The 23,549-nt window shown below is 42.8% G+C and overlaps 28 non-coding genes across 28 annotated transcripts; all 28 read right to left on the minus strand.

The window, feature by feature from the left end:
• Nucleotides 1-57: 57 nt before the first annotated feature.
• LOC134590105 (U1 spliceosomal RNA) lies at nucleotides 58-224 on the minus strand. Its single transcript, XR_010087079.1, has one exon. It is a non-coding gene; the product is annotated as a U1 spliceosomal RNA (small nuclear RNA).
• A 472-nt stretch (nucleotides 225-696) lies between these two features.
• LOC134593123 (U4 spliceosomal RNA) lies at nucleotides 697-837 on the minus strand. Its single transcript, XR_010089651.1, has one exon. It is a non-coding gene; the product is annotated as a U4 spliceosomal RNA (small nuclear RNA).
• Nucleotides 838-1,736: 899 nt separating this feature from the next.
• Nucleotides 1,737-1,903, minus strand: LOC134590106 (U1 spliceosomal RNA). Its single transcript, XR_010087080.1, has one exon. It is a non-coding gene; the product is annotated as a U1 spliceosomal RNA (small nuclear RNA).
• Nucleotides 1,904-2,375: 472 nt separating this feature from the next.
• LOC134593327 (U4 spliceosomal RNA) lies at nucleotides 2,376-2,516 on the minus strand. The gene has a single exon (XR_010089825.1). It is a non-coding gene; the product is annotated as a U4 spliceosomal RNA (small nuclear RNA).
• Nucleotides 2,517-3,415: 899 nt separating this feature from the next.
• On the minus strand, nucleotides 3,416-3,582 carry LOC134590379 (U1 spliceosomal RNA). The gene has a single exon (XR_010087312.1). It is a non-coding gene; the product is annotated as a U1 spliceosomal RNA (small nuclear RNA).
• A 479-nt stretch (nucleotides 3,583-4,061) lies between these two features.
• LOC134593091 (U4 spliceosomal RNA) lies at nucleotides 4,062-4,202 on the minus strand. Its single transcript, XR_010089623.1, has one exon. It is a non-coding gene; the product is annotated as a U4 spliceosomal RNA (small nuclear RNA).
• An 899-nt stretch (nucleotides 4,203-5,101) lies between these two features.
• LOC134590107 (U1 spliceosomal RNA) lies at nucleotides 5,102-5,268 on the minus strand. The gene has a single exon (XR_010087081.1). It is a non-coding gene; the product is annotated as a U1 spliceosomal RNA (small nuclear RNA).
• Nucleotides 5,269-5,740: 472 nt separating this feature from the next.
• LOC134593125 (U4 spliceosomal RNA) lies at nucleotides 5,741-5,881 on the minus strand. The gene has a single exon (XR_010089652.1). It is a non-coding gene; the product is annotated as a U4 spliceosomal RNA (small nuclear RNA).
• An 899-nt stretch (nucleotides 5,882-6,780) lies between these two features.
• Nucleotides 6,781-6,947, minus strand: LOC134590108 (U1 spliceosomal RNA). Its single transcript, XR_010087082.1, has one exon. It is a non-coding gene; the product is annotated as a U1 spliceosomal RNA (small nuclear RNA).
• A 472-nt stretch (nucleotides 6,948-7,419) lies between these two features.
• LOC134593328 (U4 spliceosomal RNA) lies at nucleotides 7,420-7,560 on the minus strand. Its single transcript, XR_010089826.1, has one exon. It is a non-coding gene; the product is annotated as a U4 spliceosomal RNA (small nuclear RNA).
• An 899-nt stretch (nucleotides 7,561-8,459) lies between these two features.
• Nucleotides 8,460-8,626, minus strand: LOC134590109 (U1 spliceosomal RNA). Its single transcript, XR_010087083.1, has one exon. It is a non-coding gene; the product is annotated as a U1 spliceosomal RNA (small nuclear RNA).
• Nucleotides 8,627-9,098: 472 nt separating this feature from the next.
• On the minus strand, nucleotides 9,099-9,239 carry LOC134592566 (U4 spliceosomal RNA). Its single transcript, XR_010089175.1, has one exon. It is a non-coding gene; the product is annotated as a U4 spliceosomal RNA (small nuclear RNA).
• Nucleotides 9,240-10,138: 899 nt separating this feature from the next.
• Nucleotides 10,139-10,305, minus strand: LOC134590110 (U1 spliceosomal RNA). The gene has a single exon (XR_010087084.1). It is a non-coding gene; the product is annotated as a U1 spliceosomal RNA (small nuclear RNA).
• Nucleotides 10,306-10,784: 479 nt separating this feature from the next.
• Nucleotides 10,785-10,925, minus strand: LOC134593092 (U4 spliceosomal RNA). Its single transcript, XR_010089624.1, has one exon. It is a non-coding gene; the product is annotated as a U4 spliceosomal RNA (small nuclear RNA).
• Nucleotides 10,926-11,824: 899 nt separating this feature from the next.
• On the minus strand, nucleotides 11,825-11,991 carry LOC134590112 (U1 spliceosomal RNA). The gene has a single exon (XR_010087085.1). It is a non-coding gene; the product is annotated as a U1 spliceosomal RNA (small nuclear RNA).
• A 473-nt stretch (nucleotides 11,992-12,464) lies between these two features.
• On the minus strand, nucleotides 12,465-12,605 carry LOC134593568 (U4 spliceosomal RNA). The gene has a single exon (XR_010090031.1). It is a non-coding gene; the product is annotated as a U4 spliceosomal RNA (small nuclear RNA).
• An 899-nt stretch (nucleotides 12,606-13,504) lies between these two features.
• On the minus strand, nucleotides 13,505-13,671 carry LOC134590667 (U1 spliceosomal RNA). Its single transcript, XR_010087556.1, has one exon. It is a non-coding gene; the product is annotated as a U1 spliceosomal RNA (small nuclear RNA).
• Nucleotides 13,672-14,148: 477 nt separating this feature from the next.
• Nucleotides 14,149-14,289, minus strand: LOC134593093 (U4 spliceosomal RNA). Its single transcript, XR_010089625.1, has one exon. It is a non-coding gene; the product is annotated as a U4 spliceosomal RNA (small nuclear RNA).
• An 899-nt stretch (nucleotides 14,290-15,188) lies between these two features.
• LOC134590113 (U1 spliceosomal RNA) lies at nucleotides 15,189-15,355 on the minus strand. The gene has a single exon (XR_010087086.1). It is a non-coding gene; the product is annotated as a U1 spliceosomal RNA (small nuclear RNA).
• Nucleotides 15,356-15,828: 473 nt separating this feature from the next.
• Nucleotides 15,829-15,969, minus strand: LOC134593179 (U4 spliceosomal RNA). The gene has a single exon (XR_010089699.1). It is a non-coding gene; the product is annotated as a U4 spliceosomal RNA (small nuclear RNA).
• An 899-nt stretch (nucleotides 15,970-16,868) lies between these two features.
• LOC134590115 (U1 spliceosomal RNA) lies at nucleotides 16,869-17,035 on the minus strand. The gene has a single exon (XR_010087087.1). It is a non-coding gene; the product is annotated as a U1 spliceosomal RNA (small nuclear RNA).
• Nucleotides 17,036-17,507: 472 nt separating this feature from the next.
• On the minus strand, nucleotides 17,508-17,648 carry LOC134593843 (U4 spliceosomal RNA). The gene has a single exon (XR_010090267.1). It is a non-coding gene; the product is annotated as a U4 spliceosomal RNA (small nuclear RNA).
• Nucleotides 17,649-18,547: 899 nt separating this feature from the next.
• Nucleotides 18,548-18,714, minus strand: LOC134590116 (U1 spliceosomal RNA). The gene has a single exon (XR_010087088.1). It is a non-coding gene; the product is annotated as a U1 spliceosomal RNA (small nuclear RNA).
• Nucleotides 18,715-19,063: 349 nt separating this feature from the next.
• LOC134592986 (U4 spliceosomal RNA) lies at nucleotides 19,064-19,204 on the minus strand. Its single transcript, XR_010089533.1, has one exon. It is a non-coding gene; the product is annotated as a U4 spliceosomal RNA (small nuclear RNA).
• A 1,449-nt stretch (nucleotides 19,205-20,653) lies between these two features.
• LOC134591379 (U1 spliceosomal RNA) lies at nucleotides 20,654-20,820 on the minus strand. The gene has a single exon (XR_010088167.1). It is a non-coding gene; the product is annotated as a U1 spliceosomal RNA (small nuclear RNA).
• Nucleotides 20,821-21,290: 470 nt separating this feature from the next.
• LOC134593131 (U4 spliceosomal RNA) lies at nucleotides 21,291-21,431 on the minus strand. The gene has a single exon (XR_010089658.1). It is a non-coding gene; the product is annotated as a U4 spliceosomal RNA (small nuclear RNA).
• A 902-nt stretch (nucleotides 21,432-22,333) lies between these two features.
• LOC134591094 (U1 spliceosomal RNA) lies at nucleotides 22,334-22,500 on the minus strand. The gene has a single exon (XR_010087922.1). It is a non-coding gene; the product is annotated as a U1 spliceosomal RNA (small nuclear RNA).
• A 470-nt stretch (nucleotides 22,501-22,970) lies between these two features.
• LOC134592567 (U4 spliceosomal RNA) lies at nucleotides 22,971-23,111 on the minus strand. The gene has a single exon (XR_010089176.1). It is a non-coding gene; the product is annotated as a U4 spliceosomal RNA (small nuclear RNA).
• Between the last annotated feature and the right edge of the window lie 438 nt (nucleotides 23,112-23,549).

Here is a 23,549-nt window from a genome sequence, read left to right on the forward strand (position 1 = left end):
GAAATTATCCTTCGTCAGAATTGGTGAAGTTCTCTATTTTTGTCAAACAAGCAAACACAGGGGAAAGCGCGAACGCAGTCCCCCACTACCATAAATTATGCAGTCGAGTTTCCCACATTTGAGGAAATCGCAGAGGTCAACTGGTACGGAGTGCAATGAACCAGCCTCACTCTGGGAGAGCCACCTTAGGGATCATGGCTATTGCTCCCCTGCCAGGTAAGTATGACATGACGGGTACATTCAAAGGCACGCCCGCTGGGAAGCCTTTCCTTTAGGCTGTGGTGAAATAATAAAGTAAGTTTAAAAAAAAAAAAAAGCAAATAAATAATCCAAATGATAGAAGGCTACAAAAGATTACCAAACCTCGTGGCTGATCGTTGTTTTCCTTAGCTACCAGTAATTTTAGTGCCTTCAGGTGGTTAGGTGTGAATAATTGAGCTGGATTCAGGGTGCGAAGGAGCAATTTGCATAAAGGCAAATGCTAGGCCAATGAGCCGAAGGATGGGAATTCGTAGCATGTAGTGAGAATAGTGTGCTGCCGGAAACAAGTGAATTCAGTGGGAGAGAAAGGTAAAAGGGAAATGCTAAAAAGCCAGCGGAAGGAATGGTGCAACAGAGCTCAGGAAGAAACGGGAGTCACGTAAGACACGCCCTAGACATGGGGCGCCATAAACTTTTATTAAACCAATCTTTCAGTCTCCTTAGAGCCTGTCAAAAATTGCCAATGCTGACTGTATTTCAAGTCATCATGGCAGGGTATTGGGTAAAGTTTTCAATTAGCAATAATCACGCCTCGGATTGACCTCATGGGCTACGATACTGCCACTGCGCAAAGATAACTGTTCAAGTGGGCCAGCTTTTAAGAGCTACCACGTAAGGACACTTTAAGACAGCGGTGAGAAAAAGTTCATGACCATAAGCCATTGCAAAGGATTGTGGGAGGCAATATTCTAATTAGGCCCGCTTCCTCCTACAGGGAAGCTTAAACCCCAACAAATTCATCGGTCTTCTTATATGGCATCTTGGAATGGTTCCAAACCTATAACAGAGAGTGAGGGCAACCATATCTTGCAGCAAACCTTGTACAATTTTTTTTCTCTCTTTGGAAACGGTTTTGCCAAGATTCTACTACAGCAGCCATTAGGCAGAGTACACAATCCGCTGGTCTACGTTCGTCCCCAAAGTCACACATTTCATGACTCCATCGATAGGAATGACCCTTGCCTAGCACCTGTCTTCTCTTCATCCACACTCAACAGGGCTGAAAGAACATTTGTGGTGGCTTTTTCAAAATTCCATGGTGTTCATTAGTAAGTGCTAGCGACCACCCAGCTATTCCTAAGGTTTGGTCTGATTGTCTCAAGCGGCAATTCACTGCCTTGATCCAGAAATTTTTTTTTTCCCAGAAATTCAATCAAACGTTACGTTCTGTTGGAAGACGTAATATAGGTCTCCAATTCTTTATTTCTTCCATTGCATTGAAGCATACAATAAATCAAAAGAAGTCAGGATAAAAAAATGATGAAAAAAAAGCTGAAAAGTTAAAATAAAAAGTGAAATTCTGGCTTAAAACTGGTCTCCAGAAAACATAGATAATAAAAATGATCAAGCCTAGGAAATGATTGTCGCTGCCTGCTTGATGCGGAAAGTAAGAGCCAAAGAAGACGGGTGCCGTGGCTGAAATTATCCTTCGTCAGAATTGGTGAAGTTCTCTATTTTTGTCAAACAAGCAAACACAGGGGAAAGCGCGAACGCAGTCCCCCACTACCATAAATTATGCAGTCGAGTTTCCCACATTTGAGGAAATCGCAGAGGTCAACTGGTACGGAGTGCAATGAACCAGCCTCACTCTGGGAGAGCCACCTTAGGGATCATGGCTATTGCTCCCCTGCCAGGTAAGTATGACATGACGGGTACATTCAAAGGCACGCCCGCTGGGAAGCCTTTCCTTTAGGCTGTGGTGAAATAATAAAGTAAGTTTAAAAAAAAAAAAAAGCAAATAAATAATCCAAATGATAGAAGGCTACAAAAGATTACCAAACCTCGTGGCTGATCGTTGTTTTCCTTAGCTACCAGTAATTTTAGTGCCTTCAGGTGGTTAGGTGTGAATAATTGAGCTGGATTCAGGGTGCGAAGGAGCAATTTGCATAAAGGCAAATGCTAGGCCAATGAGCCGAAGGATGGGAATTCGTAGCATGTAGTGAGAATAGTGTGCTGCCGGAAACAAGTGAATTCAGTGGGAGAGAAAGGTAAAAGGGAAATGCTAAGAAGCCAGCGGAAGGAATGGTGCAACAGAGCTCAGGAAGAAACGGGAGTCACGTAAGACACGCCCTAGACATGGGGCGCCATAAACTTTTATTAAACCAATCTTTCAGTCTCCTTAGAGCCTGTCAAAAATTGCCAATGCTGACTGTATTTCAAGTCATCATGGCAGGGTATTGGGTAAAGTTTTCAATTAGCAATAATCACGCCTCGGATTGACCTCATGGGCTACGATACTGCCACTGCGCAAAGCTAGCTGTTCAAGTGGGCCAGCTTTTAAGAGCTACCACGTAAGGACACTTTAAGACAGCGGTGAGAAAAAGTTCATGACCATAAGCCATTGCAAAGGATTATGGGAGGCAATATTCTAATTAGGCCCGCTTCCTCCTACAGGGAAGCTTAAACCCCAACAAATTCCTCGGTCTTCTTATATGGCATCTTGGAATGGTTCCAAACCTATAACAGAGAGTGAGGGCAACCATATCTTGCAGCAAACCTTGTACAATTTTTTTTCTCTCTTTGGAAACAGTTTTGCCAAGATTCTACTACAGCAGCCATTAGGCAGAGTACACAATCCGCTGGTCTACGTTCGTCCCCAAAGTCACACATTTCATGACTCCATCGATAGGAATGACCCTTGCCTAGCACCTGTCTTCTCTTCATCCACACTCAACAGGGCTGAAAGAACATTTGTGGTGGCTTTTTCAAAATTCCATGGTGTTCATTAGTAAGTGCTAGCGACCACCCAGCTATTCCTAAGGTTTGGTCTGATTGTCTCAAGCGGCAATTCACTGCCTTGATCCAGAAAATCTTTTTTTCCCAGAAATTCAATCAAACGTTACGTTCTGTTGGAAGACGTAATATAGGTCTCCAATTCTTTATTTCTTCCATTGCATTGAAGCATACAATAAATCAAAAGAAGTCAGGATAAAAAAATGATGAAAAAAAAGCTGAAAAGTTAAAATAAAAAGTGAAATTCTGGCTTAAAACTGGTCTCCAGAAAACATAGATAATAAAAATGATCAAGCCTAGGAAATGATTGTCGCTGCCTGCTTGATGTGGAAAGTAAGAGCCAAAGAAGACGGGTGCCGTGGCTGAAATTATCCTTCGTCAGAATTGGTGAAGTTCTCTATTTTTGTCAAACAAGCAAACACAGGGGAAAGCGCGAACGCAGTCCCCCACTACCATAAATTATGCAGTCGAGTTTCCCACATTTGAGGAAATCGCAGAGGTCAACTGGTACGGAGTGCAATGAACCAGACTCACTCTGGGAGAGCCACCTTAGGGATCATGGCTATTGCTCCCCTGCCAGGTAAGTATGACATGATGGGTACATTCAAAGGCACGCCCGCTGGGAAGCCTTTCCTTTAGGCTGTGGTGAAATAATAAAGCAAGTTTAAAAAAAAAAAAAAAAGAAGAGCAAATAAATAATCCAAATGATAGAAGGCTACAAAAGATTACCAAACCTCGTGGCTGATCGTTGTTTTCCTTAGCTACCAGTAATTTTAGTGCCTTCAGGTGGTTAGGTGTGAATAATTGAGCTTGATTCAGGGTGCGAAGGAGCAATTTGCATAAAGGCAAATGCTAGGCCAATGAGCCGAAGGATGGGAATTCGTAGCATGTAGTGAGAATAGTGTGCTGCCGGAAACAAGTGGATTCAGTGGGAGAGAAAGGTAAAAGGGAAATGCAAGGAAGCCAGCGGAAGGAATGGTGCAACAGAGCTCAGGAAGAAACGGGAGTCACGTAAGACACGCCCTAGACATGGGGCGCCATAAACTTTTTTTAAACCAATCTTTCAGTCCCCTTAGAGCCTGTCAAAAATTGCCAATGCTGACTGTATTTCAAGTCATCATGGCGGGGTATTGGGTAAAGTTTTCAATTAGCAATAATCACGCCTCGGATTGACCTCATGGGCTACGATACTGCCACTGCGCAAAGATAACTGTTCAAGTGGGCCAGCTTTTAAGAGCTACCACGTAAGGACACTTTAAGACAGCGGTGAGAAAAAGTTCATGACCATAAGCCATTGCAAAGGATTGTGGGAGGCAATATTCTAATTAGGCCCGCTTCCTCCTACAGGGAAGCTTAAACCCCAACAAATTCCTCGGTCTTCTTATATGGCATCTTGGAATGGTTCCAAACCTATAACAGAGAGTGAGGGCAACCATATCTTGCAGCAAACCTTGTACAATTTTTTTTCTCTCTTTGGAAACGGTTTTGCCAAGATTCTACTACAGCAGCCATTAGGCAGAGTACACAATCCGCTGGTCTACGTTCGTCCCCAAAGTCACACATTTCATGACTCCATCGATAGGAATGACCCTTGCCTAGCACCTGTCTTCTCTTCATCCACACTCAACAGGGCTGAAAGAACATTTGTGGTGGCTTTTTCAAAATTCCATGGTGTTCATTAGTAAGTGCTAGCGACCACCCAGCTATTCCTAAGGTTTGGTCTGATTGTCTCAAGCGGCAATTCACTGCCTTGATCCAGAAATTTTTTTTTTCCCAGAAATTCAATCAAACGTTACGTTCTGTTGGAAGACGTAATATAGGTCTCCAATTCTTTATTTCTTCCATTGCATTGAAGCATACAATAAATCAAAAGAAGTCAGGATAAAAAAATGATGAAAAAAAAGCTGAAAAGTTAAAATAAAAAGTGAAATTCTGGCTTAAAACTGGTCTCCAGAAAACATAGATAATAAAAATGATCAAGCCTAGGAAATGATTGTCGCTGCCTGCTTGATGCGGAAAGTAAGAGCCAAAGAAGACGGGTGCCGTGGCTGAAATTATCCTTCGTCAGAATTGGTGAAGTTCTCTATTTTTGTCAAACAAGCAAACACAGGGGAAAGCGCGAACGCAGTCCCCCACTACCATAAATTATGCAGTCGAGTTTCCCACATTTGAGGAAATCGCAGAGGTCAACTGGTACGGAGTGCAATGAACCAGCCTCACTCTGGGAGAGCCACCTTAGGGATCATGGCTATTGCTCCCCTGCCAGGTAAGTATGACATGACGGGTACATTCAAAGGCACGCCCGCTGGGAAGCCTTTCCTTTAGGCTGTGGTGAAATAATAAAGTAAGTTTAAAAAAAAAAAAAAGCAAATAAATAATCCAAATGATAGAAGGCTACAAAAGATTACCAAACCTCGTGGCTGATCGTTGTTTTCCTTAGCTACCAGTAATTTTAGTGCCTTCAGGTGGTTAGGTGTGAATAATTGAGCTGGATTCAGGGTGCGAAGGAGCAATTTGCATAAAGGCAAATGCTAGGCCAATGAGCCGAAGGATGGGAATTCGTAGCATGTAGTGAGAATAGTGTGCTGCCGGAAACAAGTGAATTCAGTGGGAGAGAAAGGTAAAAGGGAAATGCTAAAAAGCCAGCGGAAGGAATGGTGCAACAGAGCTCAGGAAGAAACGGGAGTCACGTAAGACACGCCCTAGACATGGGGCGCCATAAACTTTTATTAAACCAATCTTTCAGTCTCCTTAGAGCCTGTCAAAAATTGCCAATGCTGACTGTATTTCAAGTCATCATGGCAGGGTATTGGGTAAAGTTTTCAATTAGCAATAATCACGCCTCGGATTGACCTCATGGGCTACGATACTGCCACTGCGCAAAGATAACTGTTCAAGTGGGCCAGCTTTTAAGAGCTACCACGTAAGGACACTTTAAGACAGCGGTGAGAAAAAGTTCATGACCATAAGCCATTGCAAAGGATTGTGGGAGGCAATATTCTAATTAGGCCCGCTTCCTCCTACAGGGAAGCTTAAACCCCAACAAATTCCTCGGTCTTCTTATATGGCATCTTGGAATGGTTCCAAACCTATAACAGAGAGTGAGGGCAACCATATCTTGCAGCAAACCTTGTACAATTTTTTTTCTCTCTTTGGAAACGGTTTTGCCAAGATTCTACTACAGCAGCCATTAGGCAGAGTACACAATCCGCTGGTCTACGTTCGTCCCCAAAGTCACACATTTCATGACTCCATCGATAGGAATGACCCTTGCCTAGCACCTGTCTTCTCTTCATCCACACTCAACAGGGCTGAAAGAACATTTGTGGTGGCTTTTTCAAAATTCCATGGTGTTCATTAGTAAGTGCTAGCGACCACCCAGCTATTCCTAAGGTTTGGTCTGATTGTCTCAAGCGGCAATTCACTGCCTTGATCCAGAAATTTTTTTTTTCCCAGAAATTCAATCAAACGTTACGTTCTGTTGGAAGACGTAATATAGGTCTCCAATTCTTTATTTCTTCCATTGCATTGAAGCATACAATAAATCAAAAGAAGTCAGGATAAAAAAATGATGAAAAAAAAGCTGAAAAGTTAAAATAAAAAGTGAAATTCTGGCTTAAAACTGGTCTCCAGAAAACATAGATAATAAAAATGATCAAGCCTAGGAAATGATTGTCGCTGCCTGCTTGATGCGGAAAGTAAGAGCCAAAGAAGACGGGTGCCGTGGCTGAAATTATCCTTCGTCAGAATTGGTGAAGTTCTCTATTTTTGTCAAACAAGCAAACACAGGGGAAAGCGCGAACGCAGTCCCCCACTACCATAAATTATGCAGTCGAGTTTCCCACATTTGAGGAAATCGCAGAGGTCAACTGGTACGGAGTGCAATGAACCAGCCTCACTCTGGGAGAGCCACCTTAGGGATCATGGCTATTGCTCCCCTGCCAGGTAAGTATGACATGACGGGTACATTCAAAGGCACGCCCGCTGGGAAGCCTTTCCTTTAGGCTGTGGTGAAATAATAAAGTAAGTTTAAAAAAAAAAAAAAGCAAATAAATAATCCAAATGATAGAAGGCTACAAAAGATTACCAAACCTCGTGGCTGATCGTTGTTTTCCTTAGCTACCAGTAATTTTAGTGCCTTCAGGTGGTTAGGTGTGAATAATTGAGCTGGATTCAGGGTGCGAAGGAGCAATTTGCATAAAGGCAAATGCTAGGCCAATGAGCCGAAGGATGGGAATTCGTAGCATGTAGTGAGAATAGTATGCTGCCGGAAACAAGTGAATTCAGTGGGAGAGAAAGGTAAAAGGGAAATGCTAAGAAGCCAGCGGAAGGAATGGTGCAACAGAGCTCAGGAAGAAACGGGAGTCACGTAAGACACGCCCTAGACATGGGGCGCCATAAACTTTTATTAAACCAATCTTTCAGTCTCCTTAGAGCCTGTCAAAAATTGCCAATGCTGACTGTATTTCAAGTCATCATGGCAGGGTATTGGGTAAAGTTTTCAATTAGCAATAATCACGCCTCGGATTGACCTCATGGGCTACGATACTGCCACTGCGCAAAGCTAGCTGTTCAAGTGGGCCAGCTTTTAAGAGCTACCACGTAAGGACACTTTAAGACAGCGGTGAGAAAAAGTTCATGACCATAAGCCATTGCAAAGGATTATGGGAGGCAATATTCTAATTAGGCCCGCTTCCTCCTACAGGGAAGCTTAAACCCCAACAAATTCCTCGGTCTTCTTATATGGCATCTTGGAATGGTTCCAAACCTATAACAGAGAGTGAGGGCAACCATATCTTGCAGCAAACCTTGTACAATTTTTTTTCTCTCTTTGGAAACAGTTTTGCCAAGATTCTACTACAGCAGCCATTAGGCAGAGTACACAATCCGCTGGTCTACGTTCGTCCCCAAAGTCACACATTTCATGACTCCATCGATAGGAATGACCCTTGCCTAGCACCTGTCTTCTCTTCATCCACACTCAACAGGGCTGAAAGAACATTTGTGGTGGCTTTTTCAAAATTCCATGGTGTTCATTAGTAAGTGCTAGCGACCACCCAGCTATTCCTAAGGTTTGGTCTGATTGTCTCAAGCGGCAATTCACTGCCTTGATCCAGAAAATCTTTTTTTCCCAGAAATTCAATCAAACGTTACGTTCTGTTGGAAGACGTAATATAGGTCTCCAATTCTTTATTTCTTCCATTGCATTGAGGCATACAATAAATCAAAAGAAGTCAGGATAAAAAAATGATGAAAAAAAAGCTGAAAAGTTAAAATAAAAAGTGAAATTCTGGCTTAAAACTGGTCTCCAGAAAACATAGATAATAAAAATGATCAAGCCTAGGAAATGATTGTCGCTGCCTGCTTGATGCGGAAAGTAAGAGCCAAAGAAGACGGGTGCCGTGGCTGAAATTATCCTTCGTCAGAATTGGTGAAGTTCTCTATTTTTGTCAAACAAGCAAACACAGGGGAAAGCGCGAACGCAGTCCCCCACTACCATAAATTATGCAGTCGAGTTTCCCACATTTGAGGAAATCGCAGAGGTCAACTGGTACGGAGTGCAATGAACCAGCCTCACTCTGGGAGAGCCACCTTAGGGATCATGGCTATTGCTCCCCTGCCAGGTAAGTATGACATGACGGGTACATTCAAAGGCACGCCCGCTGGGAAGCCTTTCCTTTAGGCTGTGGTGAAATAATAAAGCAAGTTAAAAAAAAAAAAAAAGCAAATAAATAATCCAAATGATAGAAGGCTACAAAAGATTACCAAACCTCGTGGCTGATCGTTGTTTTCCTTAGCTACCAGTAATTTTAGTGCCTTCAGGTGGTTAGGTGTGAATAATTGAGCTGGATTCAGGGTGCGAAGGAGCAATTTGCATAAAGGCAAATGCTAGGCCAATGAGCCGAAGGATGGGAATTCGTAGCATGTAGTGAGAATAGTGTGCTGCCGGAAACAAGTGAATTCAGTGGGAGAGAAAGGTAAAAGGGAAATGCTAAGAAGCCAGCGGAAGGAATGGTGCAACAGAGCTCAGGAAGAAACGGGAGTCACGTAAGACACGCCCTAGACATGGGGCGCCATAAACTTTTATTAAACCAATCTTTCAGTCTCCTTAGAGCCTGTCAAAAATTGCCAATGCTGACTGTATTTCAAGTCATCATGGCGGGGTATTGGGTAAAGTTTTCAATTAGCAATAATCACGCCTCGGATTGACCTCATGGGCTACGATACTGCCACTGCGCAAAGCTAGCTGTTCAAGTGGGCCAGCTTTTAAGAGCTACCACGTAAGGACACTTTAAGACAGCGGTGAGAAAAAGTTCATGACCATAAGCCATTGCAAAGGATTATGGGAGGCAATATTCTAATTAGGCCCGCTTCCTCCTACAGGGAAGCTTAAACCCCAACAAATTCCTCGGTCTTCTTATATGGCATCTTGGAATGGTTCCAAACCTATAACAGAGAGTGAGGGCAACCATATCTTGCAGCAAACCTTGTACAATTTTTTTTCTCTCTTTGGAAACAGTTTTGCCAAGATTCTACTACAGCAGCCATTAGGCAGAGTACACAATCCGCTGGTCTACGTTCGTCCCCAAAGTCACACATTTCATGACTCCATCGATAGGAATGACCCTTGCCTAGCACCTGTCTTCTCTTCATCCACACTCAACAGGGCTGAAAGAACATTTGTGGTGGCTTTTTCAAAATTCCATGGTGTTCATTAGTAAGTGCTAGCGACCACCCAGCTATTCCTAAGGTTTGGTCTGATTGTCTCAAGCGGCAATTCACTGCCTTGATCCAGAAAATCTTTTTTTCCCAGAAATTCAATCAAACGTTACGTTCTGTTGGAAGACGTAATATAGGTCTCCAATTCTTTATTTCTTCCATTGCATTGAAGCATACAATAAATCAAAAGAAGTCAGGATAAAAAAATGATGAAAAAAAAGCTGAAAAGTTAAAATAAAAAGTGAAATTCTGGCTTAAAACTGGTCTCCAGAAAACATAGATAATAAAAATGATCAAGCCTAGGAAATGATTGTCGCTGCCTGCTTGATGTGGAAAGTAAGAGCCAAAGAAGACGGGTGCCGTGGCTGAAATTATCCTTCGTCAGAATTGGTGAAGTTCTCTATTTTTGTCAAACAAGCAAACACAGGGGAAAGCGCGAACGCAGTCCCCCACTACCATAAATTATGCAGTCGAGTTTCCCACATTTGAGGAAATCGCAGAGGTCAACTGGTACGGAGTGCAATGAACCAGCCTCACTCTGGGAGAGCCACCTTAGGGATCATGGCTATTGCTCCCCTGCCAGGTAAGTATGACATGATGGGTACATTCAAAGGCACGCCCGCTGGGAAGCCTTTCCTTTAGGCTGTGGTGAAATAATAAAGCAAGTTTAAAAAAAAAAAAAAAAGAAGAGCAAATAAATAATCCAAATGATAGAAGGCTACAAAAGATTACCAAACCTCGTGGCTGATCGTTGTTTTCCTTAGCTACCAGTAATTTTAGTGCCTTCAGGTGGTTAGGTGTGAATAATTGAGCTGGATTCAGGGTGCGAAGGAGCAATTTGCATAAAGGCAAATGCTAGGCCAATGAGCCGAAGGATGGGAATTCGTAGCATGTAGTGAGAATAGTGTGCTGCCGGAAACAAGTGGATTCAGTGGGAGAGAAAGGTAAAAGGGAAATGCAAGGAAGCCAGCGGAAGGAATGGTGCAACAGAGCTCAGGAAGAAACGGGAGTCACGTAAGACACGCCCTAGACATGGGGCGCCATAAACTTTTTTTAAACCAATCTTTCAGTCCCCTTAGAGCCTGTCAAAAATTGCCAATGCTGACTGTATTTCAAGTCATCATGGCGGGGTATTGGGTAAAGTTTTCAATTAGCAATAATCACGCCTCGGATTGACCTCATGGGCTACGATACTGCCACTGCGCAAAGATAACTGTTCAAGTGGGCCAGCTTTTAAGAGCTACCACGTAAGGACACTTTAAGACAGCGGTGAGAAAAAGTTCATGACCATAAGCCATTGCAAAGGATTGTGGGAGGCAATATTCTAATTAGGCCCGCTTCCTCCTACAGGGAAGCTTAAACCCCAACAAATTCCTCGGTCTTCTTATATGGCATCTTGGAATGGTTCCAAACCTATAACAGAGAGTGAGGGCAACCATATCTTGCAGCAAACCTTGTACAATTTTTTTTCTCTCTTTGGAAACGGTTTTGCCAAGATTCTACTACAGCAGCCATTAGGCAGAGTACACAATCCGCTGGTCTACGTTCGTCCCCAAAGTCACACATTTCATGACTCCATCGATAGGAATGACCCTTGCCTAGCACCTGTCTTCTCTTCATCCACACTCAACAGGGCTGAAAGAACATTTGTGGTGGCTTTTTCAAAATTCCATGGTGTTCATTAGTAAGTGCTAGCGACCACCCAGCTATTCCTAAGGTTTGGTCTGATTGTCTCAAGCGGCAATTCACTGCCTTGATCCAGAAATTTTTTTTTTCCCAGAAATTCAATCAAACGTTACGTTCTGTTGGAAGACGTAATATAGGTCTCCAATTCTTTATTTCTTCCATTGCATTGAAGCATACAATAAATCAAAAGAAGTCAGGATAAAAAAATGATGAAAAAAAAGCTGAAAAGTTAAAATAAAAAGTGAAATTCTGGCTTAAAACTGGTCTCCAGAAAACATAGATAATAAAAATGATCAAGCCTAGGAAATGATTGTCGCTGCCTGCTTGATGCGGAAAGTAAGAGCCAAAGAAGACGGGTGCCGTGACTGAAATTATCCTTCGTCAGAATTGGTGAAGTTCTCTATTTTTGTCAAACAAGCAAACACAGGGGAAAGCGCGAACGCAGTCCCCCACTACCATAAATTATGCAGTCGAGTTTCCCACATTTGAGGAAATCGCAGAGGTCAACTGGTACGGAGTGCAATGAACCAGCCTCACTCTGGGAGAGCCACCTTAGGGATCATGGCTATTGCTCCCCTGCCAGGTAAGTATGACATGACGGGTACATTCAAAGGCACGCCCGCTGGGAAGCCTTTCCTTTAGGCTGTGGTGAAATAATAAAGTAAGTTTAAAAAAAAAAAAAAAGCAAATAAATAATCCAAATGATAGAAGGCTACAAAAGATTACCAAACCTCGTGGCTGATCGTTGTTTTCCTTAGCTACCAGTAATTTTAGTGCCTTCAGGTGGTTAGGTGTGAATAATTGAGCTGGATTCAGGGTGCGAAGGAGCAATTTGCATAAAGGCAAATGCTAGGCCAATGAGCCGAAGGATGGGAATTCGTAGCATGTAGTGAGAATAGTGTGCTGCCGGAAACAAGTGAATTCAGTGGGAGAGAAAGGTAAAAGGGAAATGCTAAGAAGCCAGCGGAAGGAATGGTGCAACAGAGCTCAGGAAGAAACGGGAGTCACGTAAGACACGCCCTAGACATGGGGCGCCATAAACTTTTATTAAACCAATCTTTCAGTCTCCTTAGAGCCTGTCAAAAATTGCCAATGCTGACTGTATTTCAAGTCATCATGGCAGGGTATTGGGTAAAGTTTTCAATTAGCAATAATCACGCCTCGGATTGACCTCAAGGGCTACGATACTGCCACTGCGCAAAGCTAGCTGTTCAAGTGGGCCAGCTTTTAAGAGCTACCACGTAAGGACACTTTAAGACAGCGGTGAGAAAAAGTTCATGACCATAAGCCATTGCAAAGGATTATGGGAGGCAATATTCTAATTAGGCCCGCTTCCTCCTACAGGGAAGCTTAAACCCCAACAAATTCCTCGGTCTTCTTATATGGCATCTTGGAATGGTTCCAAACCTATAACAGAGAGTGAGGGCAACCATATCTTGCAGCAAACCTTGTACAATTTTTTTTCTCTCTTTGGAAACAGTTTTGCCAAGATTCTACTACAGCAGCCATTAGGCAGAGTACACAATCCGCTGGTCTACGTTCGTCCCCAAAGTCACACATTTCATGACTCCATCGATAGGAATGACCCTTGCCTAGCACCTGTCTTCTCTTCATCCACACTCAACAGGGCTGAAAGAACATTTGTGGTGGCTTTTTCAAAATTCCATGGTGTTCATTAGTAAGTGCTAGCGACCACCCAGCTATTCCTAAGGTTTGGTCTGATTGTCTCAAGCGGCAATTCACTGCCTTGATCCAGAAAATCTTTTTTTCCCAGAAATTCAATCAAACGTTACGTTCTGTTGGAAGACGTAATATAGGTCTCCAATTCTTTATTTCTTCCATTGCATTGAAGCATACAATAAATCAAAAGAAGTCAGGATAAAAAAATGATGAAAAAAAAGCTGAAAAGTTAAAATAAAAAGTGAAATTCTGGCTTAAAACTGGTCTCCAGAAAACATAGATAATAAAAATGATCAAGCCTAGGAAATGATTGTCGCTGCCTGCTTGATGTGGAAAGTAAGAGCCAAAGAAGACGGGTGCCGTGGCTGAAATTATCCTTCATCAGAATTGGTGAAGTTCTCTATTTTTGTCAAACAAGCAAACACAGGGGAAAGCGCGAACGCAGTCCCCCACTACCATAAATTATGCAGTCGAGTTTCCCACATTTGAGGAAATCGCAGAGGTCAACTGGTACGGAGTGCAATGAACCAGCCTCACTCTGGGAGAGCCACCTTAGGGAGCATGGCTATTGCTCCCCTGCCAGGTAAGTATGACATGACGGGTACATTCAAAGGCACGCCCGCTGGGAAGCCTTTCCTTTAGGCTGTGGTGAAATAATAAAGCAAGTTAAAAAAAAAAAAAAAGAAGAGCAAATAAATAATCCAAATGATAGAAGGCTACAAAAGATTACCAAACCTCATGGCTGATCGTTGTTTTCCTTAGCTACCAGTAATTTTAGTGCCTTCAGGTGGTTAGGTGTGAATAATTGAGCTGGATTCAGGGTGCGAAGGAGCAATTTGCATAAAGGCAAATGCTAGGCCAATGAGCCGAAGGATGGGAATTCGTAGCATGTAGTGAGAATAGTGTGCTGCCGGAAACAAGTGGATTCAGTGGGAGAGAAAGGTAAAAGGGAAATGCAAGGAAGCCAGCGGAAGGAATGGTGCAACAGAGCTCAGGAAGAAACGGGAGTCACGTAAGACACGCCCTAGACATGGGGCGCCATAAACTTTTTTTAAACCAATCTTTCAGTCCCCTTAGAGCCTGTCAAAAATTGCCAATGCTGACTGTATTTCAAGTCATCATGGCGGGGTATTGGGTAAAGTTTTCAATTAGCAATAATCACGCCTCGGATTGACCTCATGGGCTACGATACTGCCACTGCGCAAAGATAACTGTTCAAGTGGGCCAGCTTTTAAGAGCTACCACGTAAGGACACTTTAAGACAGCGGTGAGAAAAAGTTCATGACCATAAGCCATTGCAAAGGATTGTGGGAGGCAATATTCTAATTAGGCCAGCTTCCTCCTACAGGGAAGCTTAAACCCCAACAAATTCCTCGGTCTTCTTATATGGCATCTTGGAATGGTTCCAAACCTATAACAGAGAGTGAGGGCAACCATATCTTGCAGCAAACCTTGTACAATTTTTTTTCTCTCTTTGGAAACGGTTTTGCCAAGATTCTACTACAGCAGCCATTAGGCAGAGTACACAATCCGCTGGTCTACGTTCGTCCCCAAAGTCACACATTTCATGACTCCATCGATAGGAATGACCCTTGCCTAGCACCTGTCTTCTCTTCATCCACACTCAACAGGGCTGAAAGAACATTTGTGGTGGCTTTTTCAAAATTCCATGGTGTTCATTAGTAAGTGCTAGCGACCACCCAGCTATTCCTAAGGTTTGGTCTGATTGTCTCAAGCGGCAATTCACTGCCTTGATCCAGAAATTTTTTTTTTCCCAGAAATTCAATCAAACGTTACGTTCTGTTGGAAGACGTAATATAGGTCTCCAATTCTTTATTTCTTCCATTGCATTGAAGCATACAATAAATCAAAAGAAGTCAGGATAAAAAAATGATGAAAAAAAAGCTGAAAAGTTAAAATAAAAAGTGAAATTCTGGCTTAAAACTGGTCTCCAGAAAACATAGATAATAAAAATGATCAAGCCTAGGAAATGATTGTCGCTGCCTGCTTGATGCGGAAAGTAAGAGCCAAAGAAGACGGGTGCCGTGGCTGAAATTATCCTTCGTCAGAATTGGTGAAGTTCTCTATTTTTGTCAAACAAGCAAACACAGGGGAAAGCGCGAACGCAGTCCCCCACTACCATAAATTATGCAGTCGAGTTTCCCACATTTGAGGAAATCGCAGAGGTCAACTGGTACGGAGTGCAATGAACCAGCCTCACTCTGGGAGAGCCACCTTAGGGATCATGGCTATTGCTCCCCTGCCAGGTAAGTATGACGTGATGGGTACATTCAAAGGCACGCCCGCTGGGAAGCCTTTCCTTTAGGCTGTGGTGAAATAATAAAGTAAGTTTAAAAAAAAAAAAAAAGCAAATAAATAATCCAAATGATAGAAGGCTACAAAAGATTACCAAACCTCGTGGCTGATCGTTGTTTTCCTTAGCTACCAGTAATTTTAGTGCCTTCAGGTGGTTAGGTGTGAATAATTGAGCTGGATTCAGGGTGCGAAGGAGCAATTTGCATAAAGGCAAATGCTAGGCCAATGAGCCGAAGGATGGGAATTCGTAGCATGTAGTGAGAATAGTGTGCTGCCGGAAACAAGTGAATTCAGTGGGAGAGAAAGGTAAAAGGGAAATGCTAAGAAGCCAGCGGAAGGAATGGTGCAACAGAGCTCAGGAAGAAACGGGAGTCACGTAAGACACGCCCTAGACATGGGGCGCCATAAACTTTTATTAAACCAATCTTTCAGTCTCCTTAGAGCCTGTCAAAAATTGCCAATGCTGACTGTATTTCAAGTCATCATGGCAGGGTATTGGGTAAAGTTTTCAATTAGCAATAATCACGCCTCGGATTGACCTCATGGGCTACGATACTACCACTGCGCAAAGATAACTGTTCAAGTGGGCCAGCTTTTAAGAGCTACCACGTAAGGACACTTTAAGACAGCGGTGAGAAAAAGTTCATGACCATAAGCCATTGCAAAGGATTGTGGGAGGCAATATTCTAATTAGGCCCGCTTCCTCCTACAGGGAAGCTTAAACCCCAACAAATTCCTCGGTCTTCTTATATGGCATCTTGGAATGGTTCCAAACCTATAACAGAGAGTGAGGGCAACCATATCTTGCAGCAAACCTTGTACAATTTTTTTTCTCTCTTTGGAAACGGTTTTGCCAAGATTCTACTACAGCAGCCATTAGGCAGAGTACACAATCCGCTGGTCTACGTTCGTCCCCAAAGTCACACATTTCATGACTCCATCGATAGGAATGACCCTTGCCTAGCACCTGTCTTCTCTTCATCCACACTCAACAGGGCTGAAAGAACATTTGTGGTGGCTTTTTCAAAATTCCATGGTGTTCATTAGTAAGTGCTAGCGACCACCCAGCTATTCCTAAGGTTTGGTCTGATTGTCTCAAGCGGCAATTCACTGCCTTGATCCAGAAATTTTTTTTTTCCCAGAAATTCAATCAAACGTTACGTTCTGTTGGAAGACGTAATATAGGTCTCCAATTCTTTATTTCTTCCATTGCATTGAAGCATACAATAAATCAAAAGAAGTCAGGATAAAAAAATGATGAAAAAAAAGCTGAAAAGTTAAAATAAAAAGTGAAATTCTGGCTTAAAACTGGTCTCCAGAAAACATAGATAATAAAAATGATCAAGCCTAGGAAATGATTGTCGCTGCCTGCTTGATGCGGAAAGTAAGAGCCAAAGAAGACGGGTGCCGTGGCTGAAATTATCCTTCGTCAGAATTGGTGAAGTTCTCTATTTTTGTCAAACAAGCAAACACAGGGGAAAGCGCGAACGCAGTCCCCCACTACCATAAATTATGCAGTCGAGTTTCCCACATTTGAGGAAATCGCAGAGGTCAACTGGTACGGAGTGCAATGAACCAGCCTCACTCTGGGAGAGCCACCTTAGGGATCATGGCTATTGCTCCCCTGCCAGGTAAGTATGACATGATGGGTACATTCAAAGGCACGCCCGCTGGGAAGCCTTTCCTTTAGGCTGTGGTGAAATAATAAAGTAAGTTTAAAAAAAAAAAAAAGCAAATAAATAATCCAAATGATAGAAGGCTACAAAAGATTACCAAACCTCGTGGCTGATCATTGTTTTCCTTAGCTACCAGTAATTTTAGTGCCTTCAGGTGGTTAGGTGTGAATAATTGAGCTGGATTCAGGGTGCGAAGGAGCAATTTGCATAAAGGCAAATGCTAGGCCAATGAGCCGAAGGATGGGAATTCGTAGCATGTAGTGAGAATAGTGTGCTGCCGGAAACAAGTGAATTCAGTGGGAGAGAAAGGTAAAAGGGAAATGCTAAGAAGCCAGCGGAAGGAATGGTGCAACAGAGCTCAGGAAGAAACGGGAGTCACGTAAGACACGCCCTAGACATGGGGCGCCATAAACTTTTATTAAACCAATCTTTCAGTCTCCTTAGAGCCTGTCAAAAATTGCCAATGCTGAATGTATTTCAAGTCATCATGGCGGGGTATTGGGTAAAGTTTTCTATTAGCAATAATCACGCCTCGGATTGACCTCATGGGCTACGATACTGCCACTGCGCAAAGCTAGCTGTTCAAGTGGGCCAGCTTTTAAGAGCTACCACGTAAGGACACTTTAAGACAGCGGTGAGAAAAAGTTCATGACCATAAGCCATTGCAAAGGATTATGGGAGGCAATATTCTAATTAGGCCCGCTTCCTCCTACAGGGAAGCTTAAACCCCAACAAATTCCTCGGTCTTCTTATATGGCATCTTGGAATGGTTCCAAACCTATAACAGAGAGTGAGGGCAACCATATCTTGCAGCAAACCTTGTACAATTTTTTTTCTCTCTTTGGAAACAGTTTTGCCAAGATTCTACTACAGCAGCCATTAGGCAGAGTACACAATCCGCTGGTCTACGTTCGTCCCCAAAGTCACACATTTCATGACTCCATCGATAGGAATGACCCTTGCCTAGCACCTGTCTTCTCTTCATCCACACTCAACAGGGCTGAAAGAACATTTGTGGTGGCTTTTTCAAAATTCCATGGTGTTCATTAGTAAGTGCTAGCGACCACCCAGCTATTCCTAAGGTTTGGTCTGATTGTCTCAAGCGGCAATTCACTGATTTGATCCAGAAAATCTTTTTTTCCCAGAAATTCAATCAAACGTTACGTTCTGTTGGAAGACGTAATATAGGTCTCCAATTCTTTATTTCTTCCATTGCATTGAAGCATACAATAAATCAAAAGAAGTCAGGATAAAAAAATGATGAAAAAAAAGCTGAAAAGTTAAAATAAAAAGTGAAATTCTGGCTTAAAACTGGTCTCCAGAAAACATAGATAATAAAAATGATCAAGCCTAGGAAATGATTGTCGCTGCCTGCTTGATGTGGAAAGTAAGAGCCAAAGAAGACGGGTGCCGTGGCTGAAATTATCATTCATCAGAATTGGTGAAGTTCTCTATTTTTGTCAAACAAGCAAACACAGGGGAAAGCGCGAACGCAGTCCCCCACTACCATAAATTATGCAGTCGAGTTTCCCACATTTGAGGAAATCGCAGAGGTCAACTGGTACGGAGTGCAATGAACCAGCCTCACTCTGGGAGAGCCACCTTAGGGATCATGGCTATTGCTCCCCTGCCAGGTAAGTATGACATGACGGGTACATTCAAAGGCACGCCCGCTGGGAAGCCTTTCCTTTAGGCTGTGGTGAAATAATAAAGCAAGTTAAAAAAAAAAAAAAAAAAAAGCAAATAAATAATCCAAATGATAGAAGGCTACAAAAGATTACCAAACCTCGTGGCTGATCGTTGTTTTCCTTAGCTACCAGTAATTTTAGTGCCTTCAGGTGGTTAGGTGTGAATAATTGAGCTGGATTCAGGGTGCGAAGGAGCAATTTGCATAAAGGAATGGTGCAACAGAGCTCAGGAAGAAACGGGAGTCACGTAAGACACGCCCTAGACATGGGGCGCCATAAACTTTTTTTAAACCAATCTTTCAGTCTCCTTAGAGCCTGTCAAAAATTGCCAATGCTGACTGTATTTCAAGTCATCATGGCGGGGTATTGGGTAAAGTTTTCAATTAGCAATAATCACGCCTCGGATTGACCTCATGGGCTACGATACTGCCACTGCGCAAAGTTAACTGTTCAAGTGGGCCAGCTTTTAAGAGCTACCACGTAAGGACACTTTAAAACAGCGGTGAGAAAAAGTTCATGACCATATCCATTGCAAAGGATTGTGGGAGGCAATATTCGAATTAGGCCCGCTTCCTCCTACAGGGAAGCTTAAACCCCAACAAATTCCTCGGTCTTCTTATATGGCATCTTGGAATGGTTCCAAACCTATAACAGAGAGTGAGGGCAACCATATCTTGCAGCAAACCTTGTACAATTTTTTTTCTCTCTTTGGAAACAGTTTTGCCAAGATTCTACTACAGCAGCCATTAGGCAGAGTACACAATCCGCTGGTCTACGTTCGTCCCCAAAGTCACACATTTCATGACTCCATCGATAGGAATGACCCTTGCCTAGCACCTGTCTTCTCTTCATCCACACTCAACAGGGCTGAAAGAACATTTGTGGTGGCTTTTTCAAAATTCCATGGTGTTCATTAGTAAGTGCTAGCGACCACCCAGCTATTCCTAAGGTTTGGTCTGATTGTCTCAAGCGGCAATTCACTGCCTTCATCCAGAAAATCTTTTTTTCCCAGAAATTCAATCAAACGTTACGTTCTGTTGGAAGACGTAATATAGGTCTCCAATTCTTTATTTCTTCCATTGCATTGAAGCATACAATAAATCAAAAGAAGTCAGGATAAAAAAATGATGAAAAAAAAGCTGAAAAGCAACAAATTCCTCGGTCTTCTTATATGGCATCTTGGAATGGTTCCAAACCTATAACAGAGAGTGAGGGCAACCATATCTTGCAACAAACCTTGTACAATTTTTTTTCTCTCTTTGGAAACAGTTTTGCCAAGATTCTACTACAGCAGCCATTAGGCAGAGTACACAATCCGCTGGTCTACGTTCGTCCCCAAAGTCACACATTTCATGACTCCATCGATAGGAATGACCCTTGCCTAGCACCTGTCTTCTCTTCATCCACACTCAACAGGGCTGAAAGAACATTTGTGGTGGCTTTTTCAAAATTCCATGGTGTTCATTAGTAAGTGCTAGCGACCACCCAGCTATTCCTAAGGTTTGGTCTGATTGTCTCAAGCGGCAATTCACTGCCTTGATCCAGAAAATCTTTTTTTCCCAGAAATTCAATCAAACGTTACGTTCTGTTGGAAGACGTAATATAGGTCTCCAATTCTTTATTTCTTCCATTGCATTGAAGCATACAATAAATCAAAAGAAGTCAGGATAAAAAAATGATGAAAAAAAAGCTGAAAAGTTAAAATAAAAAGTGAAATTCTGGCTTAAAACTGGTCTCCAGAAAACATAGATAATAAAAATGATCAAGCCTAGGAAATGATTGTCGCTGCCTGCTTGATGCGGAAAGTAAGAGCCAAAGAAGACGGGTGCCGTGGCTGAAATTATCCTTCGTCAGAATTGGTGAAGTTCTCTATTTTTGTCAAACAAGCAAACACAGGGGAAAGCGCGAACGCAGTCCCCCACTACCATAAATTATGCAGTCGAGTTTCCCACATTTGAGGAAATCGCAGAGGTCAACTGGTATGGAGTGCAATGAACCAGCCTCACTCTGGGAGAGCCACCTTAGAAATCATGGCTATTGCTCCCCTGCCAGGTAAGTATGACATGACGGGTACATTCAAAGGCACGCCCGCTGGGAAGCCTTTCCTTTAGGCTGTGGTGAAATAATAAAGCAAGTTAAAAAAAAAAAAAGCAAATAAATAATCCAAATGATAGAAGGCTACAAAAGATTACCAAACCTCGTGGCTGATCGTTGTTTTCCTTAGCTACCAGTAATTTTAGTGCCTTCAGGTGGTTAGGTGTGAATAATTGAGCTGGATTCAGGGTGCGAAGGAGCAATTTGCATAAAGGCAAATGCTAGGCCAATGAGCCGAAGGATGGGAATTCGTAGCATGTAGTGAGAATAGTGTGCTGCCGGAAACAAGTGAATTCAGTGGGAGAGAAAGGTAAAAGGGAAATGCTAAGAAGCCAGCGGAAGGAATGGTGCAACAGAGCTCAGGAAGAAACGGGAGTCACGTAAGACACGCCCTAGACATGGGGCGCCATAAACTTTTATTAAACCAACCTTTCAGTCTCCTTAGAGCCTGTCAAAAATTGCCAATGCTGACTGTATTTCAAGTCATCATGGCGGGGTATTGGGTAAAGTTTTCAATTAGCAATAATCACGCCTCGGATTGACCTCATGGGCTACGATACTGCCACTGCTCAAAGCTAGCTGTTCAAGTGGGCCAGCTTTTAAGAGCTACCACGTAAGGACACTTTAAGACAGCGGTGAGAAAAAGTTCATGACCATAAGCCATTGCAAAGGATTATGGGAGGCAATATTCTAATTAGGCCCGCTTCCTCCTACAGGGAAGCTTAAACCCCAACAAATTCCTCGGTCTTCTTATATGGCATCTTGGAATGGTTCCAAACCTATAACAGAGAGTGAGGGCAACCATATCTTGCAGCAAACCTTGTACAATTTTTTTTCTCTCTTTGGAAACAGTTTTGCCAAGATTCTACTACAGCAGCCATTAGGCAGAGTACACAATCCGCTGGTCTACGTTCGTCCCCAAAGTCACACATTTCATGACTCCATCGATAGGAATGACCCTTGCCTAGCACCTGTCTTCTCTTCATCCACACTCAACAGGGCTGAAAGAACATTTGTGGTGGCTTTTTCAAAATTCCATGGTGTTCATTAGTAAGTGCTAGCGACCACCCAGCTATTCCTAAGGTTTGGTCTGATTGTCTCAAGCGGCAATTCACTGCCTTGATCCAGAAAATCTTTTTTTCCCAGAAATTCAATCAAACGTTACGTTCTGTTGGAAGACGTAATATAGGTCTCCAATTCTTTATTTCTTCCATTGCATTGAAGCATACAATAAATCAAAAGAAGTCAGGATAAAAAAATGACGAAAAAAAAAAAGCTGAAAAGTTAAAATAAAAAGTGAAATTCTGGCTTAAAACTGGTCTCCAGAAAACATAGATAATAAAAATGATCAAGCCTAGGAAATGATTGTCGCTGCCTGCTTGATGCGGAAAGTAAGAGCCAAAGAAGACGGGTGCCGTGGCTGAAATTATCCTTCGTCAGAATTGGTGAAGTTCTCTATTTTTGTCAAACAAACAAACACAGGGGAAAGCGCGAACGCAGTCCCCCACTACCATAAATTATGCAGTCGAGTTTCCCACATTTGAGGAAATCGCAGAGGTCAACTGGTATTGAGTGCAATGAACCAGCCTCACTCTGGGAGAGCCACCTTAGGGATCATGGCTATTGCTCCCCTGCCAGGTAAGTATGACATGACGGGTACATTCAAAGGCACGCCCGCTGGGAAGCCTTTCCTTTAGGCTGTGGTGAAATAATAAAGCAAGTAAAAAAAAAAAAAAGCAAATAAATAATCCAAATGATAGAAGGCTACAAAAGATTACCAAACCTCGTGGCTGATCGTTGTTTTCCTTAGCTACCAGTAATTTTAGTGCCTTCAGGTGGTTAGGTGTGAATAATTGAGCTGGATTCAGGGTGCGAAGGAGCAATTTGCATAAAGGCAAATGCTAGGCCAATGAGCCGAAGGATGGGAATTCGTAGCATGTAGTGAGAATAGTGTGCTGCCGGAAACAAGTGAATTCAGTGGGAGAGAAAGGTAAAAGGGAAATGCTAAGAAGCCAGCGGAAGGAATGGTGCAACAGAGCTCAGGAAGAAACGGGAGTCACGTAAGACACGCCCTAGACATGGGGCGCCATAAACTTTTATTAAACCAATCTTTCAGTCTCCTTAGAGCCTGTCAAAAATTGCCAATGCTGACTGTATTTCAAGTCATCATGGCGGGGTATTGGGTAAAGTTTTCAATTAGCAATAATCACGCCTCGGATTGACCTCATGGGCTACGATACTGCCACTGCGCAAAGCTAACTGTTCAAGTGGTCCAGCTTTTAAGAGCTACCACGTAAGGACACTTTAAGACAGCGGTGAGAAAAAGTTCATGACCATAAGCCATTGCAAAGGATTATGGGAGGCAATATTCTAATTAGGCCCGCTTCCTCCTACAGGGAAGCTTAAACCCCAACAAATTCCTCGGTCTTCTTATATGGCATCTTGGAATGGTTCCAAACCTATAACAGAGAGTGAGGGCAACCATATCTTGCAGCAAACCTTGTACAATTTTTTTTCTCTCTTTGGAAACAGTTTTGCCAAGATTCTACTACAGCAGCCATTAGGCAGAGTACACAATCGCTGGTCTACGTTCGTCCCCAAAGTCACACATTTCATGACTCCATCGATAGGAATGACCCTTGCCTAGCACCTGTCTTCTCTTCATCCACACTCAACAGGGCTGAAAGAACATTTG

Source organism: Pelobates fuscus, chromosome 2 (genome assembly GCF_036172605.1).
Source record: "Pelobates fuscus isolate aPelFus1 chromosome 2, aPelFus1.pri, whole genome shotgun sequence".
Lineage (NCBI taxonomy): Eukaryota > Metazoa > Chordata > Amphibia > Anura > Pelobatidae > Pelobates > Pelobates fuscus.